At 39.5% G+C, this 7762-nt stretch overlaps 1 pseudogene; it reads right to left on the bottom strand.

Moving 5' to 3' along the window:
- Nucleotides 1-3362: 3362 nt before the first annotated feature.
- LOC145513811 (tetrapeptide repeat homeobox protein 2-like) lies at nt 3363-3914 on the bottom strand (annotated as a pseudogene).
- Nucleotides 3915-7762: the final 3848 nt, after the last annotated feature.

The following is a 7762-nucleotide window of genomic DNA, read 5'->3' as shown; positions in this document are numbered from 1 at the left end:
AACAACAGAGGATAAGATGGTTAGATGGCATCACTGACTCAGTGGACATGAGTTAGGGTAAACTCTGGGAGCTAGTGATGGACAGGGAAGCCTGGCGTGCTACAGTCCATGGGGTTGCAAAGAGTTGGACATGACTGAGCAACTGAACTAAACTGAACTGAATCACCTATATATAAAATCTAATGAAATTTACCTCCAAAAAGCTGCTAGAATTAATTTTTTCACTATTACAGGATACAAGATCAATATACAAAAATCAATTATATTTCTAGTTTTCAGCAATGAACAATCATAAGTTTACATTTTTAAAATATCAATTACAATAGCATACACAAATACTACTTAGGGACAAATCTGACAAAAGATGTGAAAGATCTAAACACTGAAAACTATAAAACATTACTGAGAAAAGTTAAAGATCTAAATAAATAGAGAGGAACTTCCCTGGTGGTCCAGTGGTTAAGAATCTGCCTTGCAATTCAGAGGACATGGCTTGATCCCTGATCAGGAAACTAAGATCTACATGCTATAGAATCCATCTACAACAAAAGATTCTGTGTGCCATACCTAAGACCCAAGGCAGCCAAAAAAAAAAAAAAGTAAACTAAATAAACGGTGAAATATGTTGTGTTCAGGGGTAGGAAGACTTAATAAGATGTTATTTCTCCCCAAATTAATATACAGATTTAAAGTAATCCTAGCCAAAATACTAGCAGGCTTTTTTTGTAGAAATTGATAAGCTGGTTCTAAAATTCATATTGAAATACTGAAGACCTAGAGGAACCAAAATAAAGTTATAAAAGAAGAAAAAAGTGGGAGGACTAACTGCCTAATTTAAAAACTTACTCTAAAGCTGCAGTTATCAAGATAAGTATTGCTGTAAAGACAGGCAAGTCAATAAAAAAAGAAAATAGAATCTAGAAATAGATCCACACAGGGACAATTGATTTTCAACAACAGTGCAAAGGCTATTTAATGGAGAAAAGATATTCTTTTCAACAGTGCAGGAACAACTGGCTCTCTATATGCAAGAAAATGAACTTTGATTCATACCTTGCACTATTAACAAATATTAACTCAAAATGAATCATAGATCTAAATGTAAACACTAAAACTATAAAACTTTTATTTTTTTAATCTTATTGAAGTGAGTTGATTTACAATGTTGTGTCAATTTCTGCTGCACAGCAAAGCAGTTCAGTTATACATATATATATTCTTTTTCATATTCTTTTTCTGTTATGGTTCCTCACAGGATATTGAATATATAGTTCCCTGTGCTATACAGTAGGACCTTTTTGTTTATCCATCCTGTAATAATTGTTTACATCTGCTACTCCCAAACTGGCTTCCCTGGTGGCTCAATGATAAAGAATCCCCCTGCAATGCAGGAGATGTGGGTTTGATCCCGGGGTCAGGAAGATCCCCTGGAGGAGGAATTGGCAACTCATTCCAGTAGTCTTACCTGGGAAATCGTATGGACAGAGGAGCCTGACAGGCTACAGTCCATTAGGTTGCAGGGTCGGACACGACTAAGCACACACACACCCCAGCCATCAAATTTGTCTACTTTACCTACACCATCAAGTTACAAGGATTGAAGTCCTTTCCAAACTGACTTAAATACTCAGCTCCATATGTTGTTGTTCATGGGGTCACAAAAGAGTCAAACATGACTTAGCGACTAAACAACAACAGCAAATCCCAAACTCCCAGTTCTCCCTCCCCTCCATCTCCCTTGACAACCACAAGTCTGTTCTCTGTATCTGTGAGTCTGTAAAACTATAAAACTTTTAGAAGAAAACATAGGATAAAATCTTTATGATCTTAGGTGAAACAGATTTCTTAATACAATCTATAAAGGAAAAATTAATAAATTAAACTTTTTTAAAGATTAGAACTTTCTGCTCTTCTAAAAATACTATTTTAATTATTTTATTCTTTTAATTGGAGGATGATTACAATGTGTTGGTTTCTGCTGTACAATAGCGCAAAACAGTGATAACTCTGTATATATATGTGTGTGTGTGTATATATATCTATATATATATTTATCCCTCCCTCTTCAGCCGCCCTCCCAGCCCCCTCAGTCTCATCCCTATAGGTCATCACAGAGTGCCAGACTGTGCTCCCTGTGTTATATAGTAGCTTCCCACTATCTATTTCACACATGGTAGTGTACATGTCAACGCTGCTTTCTCAATTTGTCCCACCCTCTCCTTCCCCTACTGCGTCTACAAGTTCCTTCTCTACATCTGCATCTCTATTCCTGCCCTGCAAATAGTTTCATCAGTACCATTCTTCTAGATTCCATATATATGCATTAATATACCATATTTGTTTCTCTCCTTTTGACTTACTTCACTCTGTATAGCAAGCTCTAGGTTCATCCACTTCAGTTTAATTGATTCACATTCATTCCTTTTTTTTTTTTTTTTAAGTTGTTATGAATTTTTTTTAATTGAGTCAGGTCCCTAAATACAAAATAAATCTATCCACAGAATCCTATATACAAGGATGGGGAACACATGTACACCCATGGCTGATTTATGTCAATATATGGCAAAAACCACTACAATATTGTAAAGTAATTAGCCTCCAATTAAAATAAATAAATTAAATATATATATATACAAAAATATGAAAAAAAAGAATCCTATATATAGAACACAGATTTTAAAATAAAAATTTAAATTCATCTAAAATATCAGGTAATCACAAGACAAAACACTAGAAATAAACCTACAGAAATAATAACACTTAGCAGAGAATCTTTGTAAACAACCAAATGAATGATTAATAAGTAATATACCTAGATTGGAAAGCTCAGTATTGTAAAGATGCCAATTAGCTCCAAAACTATTTATGGATTTAATGCCCCCCTTTTTTATTCACAAACATTTATTTGAAACTACAAGTAAGGATAGAGACAAGCAAAAACAAAAATCTCTAGACATCAAGGGAAGGTAAAGATTTAAGGCAATGTTAATTAAATTCCCTATGAGGCTGGTGAAGGTCCTATAGCAAGTTCCCACGACTGTGAAACAGACGCTGTGAACAATAATTCCACCTCTGACTTAGAAATTCACAAAAAAACCCACGTGCGCCTCAAATACTAACGAGGACGGGGACATTCGGAGCTTCGAGACCTGAGATGGCCTCATAGTAACACAAAAAAACGTCCCCTCCAAAGGCTGGATCAAGGGAGGTGCAGTCCCTTTGCGGACAGTAAACCAGATGTGAAGACCAAGCCATCACACCTTCCCGCGTCCCCATGGGCACCACATGCAGACTCACAAGGTCCTCATCCCCTTTGGCACCTCGGGGTCTGCAGGACTTTGTGAGGACAGATGACCACGACCCTATAAATTCATGAACTGCCGGGGGCCTGTGTCATTCTCATCCGCAAAGCTATCTCCCATTTGGTACCCAGACGTCGGAGAGGAGAGCTCCTGGGATGAGAACATCAGGGCACAGTCAGGAAGCGACAGAGGCTCTGGGCGGTAGTTCGGGACGTAGGGGTCCTAAGGCCAGTCCGGGCCTGGGGCCGGGGCTGGAGCAGCCGGGCCGTACACGTGGACGCCCTGTGCCGGGACCCACGTGGCCCAGCCGCAGCTGGAGACGCCAGGCTCCGGAGCTGGGAGCACCCGCGCGGGGCCGGGGGGAGGAGGGCGGCTGTAGAATCCAGGGCCGTCTGGAAAACGGGGGTTCGCAGCTGTGGCAGCATATTCCGGAGCGGGAGCCCGAGTCCGGGAGGCTCCGGGGTCCGTGGGCTCAAGGCCGGCCCTCTGGTGTCCGCCATCGGCCTGTCGTCGCTCCAGACGGGAACGTTGGGCCCTGCGGTTCTTGAACCACACCTGCACTCTGCGCTCGTCCACATGGAGCCTGGCCCCCCCACCCACCTCCCTCCCCATCCCATCCCTCTGGGTCATCCCATTGCCCCGGCCCTGAGCATTTGTCTCATGCATCGAACATGGAATGGTGTTCTGTTTCACATATGATAATATACATGTTTCAATGCTATTCTCCCAGAACGTCCCACCCTCACCTTCTCCCTCAGAGTCCATAAGACTGTTCTATGCATCTGTGTCTCTTACTCTGTCTCACATATAGGGTTATCGTTACCATCTTTCAAATTCCATATATATGCATTAATATACTGTATTGGTGTTTTTCTTTCTGGCTTACTTCACTCTGTATAATGGGCTCCAGTTTCATCCATCTCAATCGAACCGATTCAAATGTATTCTTTTTAATGGCTGAGTAGTATTCCATTGTGTATATGTACCACAGCTTCCTTATCCACTCGTCTGCTGATGGACATTTAGGTTGCTTCTACGTCCTGGCTATTGTAAACAGTGCTGCGATGAACATTGGGGTACACGCATCTCTTTCAATTCTGGTTTCCTCGGTGTGTATGCCCAGCAGTGGGATTGCTGGGTCATATGTTCTGCCCATTTTTTGACTGGGTTGTTTGTTTGTCTGATATCGAGCTGCATGCGCTGCTTGTGTATTTTGGAGATTAATCCTTTGTCAGTTGCTTCATTTTCAATTATTTTCTCCCATTCTGAGTGCTGTCTTTTCACCTGGTTTATATTTTCCTTTGCTGTGCAAAAGCTTTTAAATTTAATTAAGTCCTACTTGTTTATATTTGTTTTTATTTCCATTATTCTAGGAGGTGGGTCAGAGGGGTTCTTGCTGCAATTTATGTCAAAGAGTGTTCTGCTTATGTTTTCCTCTAAGAGCTTTATAGTTTCTGGCCTTAAATTTAGTCTTTAATCCATTTTGAGTTTATTTTTGCATATGGTGTAAAAGAATTTCATTCTTTTACATGTAGCTGTCCAGTTTTCCCAGCACCACTTATTGAAGTGGCTGTCTTTTCTCCATTGTATATTCTTGCCTCTTTTGTCAAATATAAGGTGTCCATAGAAGCACAGGTTTATCTTTCTATCTTGTTCCATTGATCTATATTTCTATGTTTGTGCCACTATCAAACTGTCCTGATTACTGTAGCTTTGCAGTATAGTTTGAAGCCTGAAGCCAGGAAGGATGATTCCTCCTGCTCCACTTTTCTTTCTCAAGATTGCTTTGGTTATTCGGAGTCTTTTGTGTTTCCATACAAATCATAAAATTTTTTGTTCTAGTTCTATGAAAAATGCCATTGGTAATTTGATTAGGATTGCATTGAATCTGTAGAATGCTTTGGATACTGTAGTCATTTTCACAATATTGATACTTCAGGTCCAAAAACATGGTATATCTGTTTGTGTCTTCCTTGATTTCTTTCATGAGTGTCTTATAGCTTTCTGCATACAGGTCTTTTGTTTCTTTGTTGTTATTCAGTCGCTAAGTCATATCTGACTCTGGACTACAGTGTGCCAGGCTTCTCTGGACTTCATTGTGTCTGGGAGCTTGCTCAAACTCATGTCCGTTGAGTCAGTAATGCTATCCAACCGTCTCATCTTCTGTTGCCCCATTCTCCTCCTACCCTCAATCTTTCCCAGCATCAGGGTCTTTTCCAATGAATTGACTCTTTGCATCAGGTGGCCAAAGTATTGGAGCTAAGGTAGATTTATTCCTGGGTATTCTGTACTTTTTGTTGCAACGGTGAATGGAATTTTTCCTTAATTTATCTTTCTGAATTTTCATGGTTAGTGTATAAGAATACATCAAACATCATAATCAAGTGGGGCTTATCCCAGGGATGCAAGGATTCTTGCATACACAAACCAATCAATGCGATGCGCCATATTAGCAAATTGAAAGATAACCATATGATCATGTCAACAGATGAAGAGAACGCTTTCAACAAAATTCAACAACTGTCTTTGATAAAAATTCTTCATAAAATGGGCATAAAAGGAAACTACCTCAACATAATAAAGGCCATATACAACAAACCCACAACAAACATTGTTGTCAGTAGTGAAAAACAGATAGCATTTCCTCTAAAATCAGGAATAATACAAGGGTGCCCACTCTCACCAGTGCTATTCAATACAGTTTTGGAAGTCCTAGCCACAGTAATCAGAGAAGAAAAAGAAAGAAAAGGAATCCAGATTAGAAAAGAAAAAGTGAAACTCTCACTGTTGGCAGATGACATGATATAATACATAGAAAAGCCTAAAGATGCCACCAGAAAAATTACTAGAGCTAATCAATGAATTTAGTGTAAAGTCACAGGATTTTCCCAGTGGTTCAGCTGGTAAAGAATCTGCCTGCCAATGCAGGAGACACAGGAGACTCAGGTTCAATCCCTGGATCGGGAAGATCCCCTGGAGAAGGAAATGGCAACCTGTCCCAGTATTCTTGCCTGAAAAATTCCATGGACAGAGGAGCCTGGCAGGCTACAGTCCACAGGGGCACAAAGAGTCAGACATGACCAAGCGACTGAGCATGCAGGCACTCACACACAGGATACAAAATACACAGAAATCTCTTGCATTCTTATACACTAACAACGAAAAACCAGAAAAAGAAATTTAGGAAACAGTCTCATTCACCATTGCAATAAAAATACTATTAAGAGAATAAAAGATAAATCACAGACTGGAAGAAAATATCTATAAATCATTTACCTGTTGAAGAACATGCACATAGAATATACAAAGTACTTACAAAACTAAATAAGAAAACAAACAACCTAATTAAAAATGGGCAAAAAATTTTAAAAAAAGAATATATATGGATAGTAGATAAGCACATGAAAAATTTCAATATAATTAATCATTTGTTATTTTTGTTGTTTTTAGTTGCTAAGTTGTGTCCAACTCTTTGGCAACTCCATGGATTGTAGCCTGCCAGGCTCCTCTGTCCATCAGATTTCCCAGGCAAGAATGCTGCAGTGGGTTGCAATTTCCTTCTCCAGGGGATCTTCCTGAGCCAGGAATCAAATCCACATCTCCTGCATTGGCACGCAGATTCTTTACTGCTGAGCCACCAGGGAAGCCCAATTAATCTTTAGGGAAATGCAAACTAAAACCACAATGAGACATTAAAATGACTAAAATTAAAAATACTGACCATACCAAGTATTGGCAAGGATGCAGAGAAACTGGAACACTGCCAGTGGGATTATCAAATTGTGCAACTACTTTGGGAAATAGTTTGTCAGCTTTTTAAAAAGATAAATATAGACTTGCCACATGTTTCAGCCTTTCCACTTCTGAATATTTACCCAAGAGAATATAAGCACATATCCCAACAAAAACTCATAAATGAATGTTCACAGAATATTTATTTGTAAAAGGCAAAAACTGTAAATGACTCAAAGATCCGTCAACAGATGAATAGATTAAACAAATGGTAGTGTAACCATACAAGGGAACACTACTCAGCAATAAAAAGAATGAAATGTTGATAGATGCAACAACATGAATGAATCCCAAAATAATTGCACTGGCAGAAACAATATAGACAGAAAAAGGCTCCATACTGAATGATTCCGTTTACACAAAATTCTAGAACGTGCAAACTAATCTATATTCAGTCAGTTCCATCGCTCAGTCGTGTCAAACTCTTTGTGACCCCATGGACTGCAGCACACCAGGCTTCCCTGTCCATCACCAACTCCCCAACTTACTCAAACTCATGTGCATCGAGTTGGTGGTACCATCCAACCATTTCACCCTCTGTCGTCCCCTTCTCCTCCTGTCTTCAATCTTTCCCAGCATCGGGGTCTTTTCCAATGAGTCAGTTCTTTGCATCAGCTGGCCAAAGTACTGGAGCTTCAGCTTCAGCATCATTCCTTCCAGTGAACATT

Source organism: Giraffa tippelskirchi, chromosome 7 (assembly GCF_054371585.1).
Source record: "Giraffa tippelskirchi isolate mGirTip1 chromosome 7, T2T-mGirTip1v1.2.pri, whole genome shotgun sequence".
NCBI classification, from domain to species: domain Eukaryota; kingdom Metazoa; phylum Chordata; class Mammalia; order Artiodactyla; family Giraffidae; genus Giraffa; species Giraffa tippelskirchi.
This window is presented reverse-complemented; position numbering and strand designations above follow the sequence as displayed.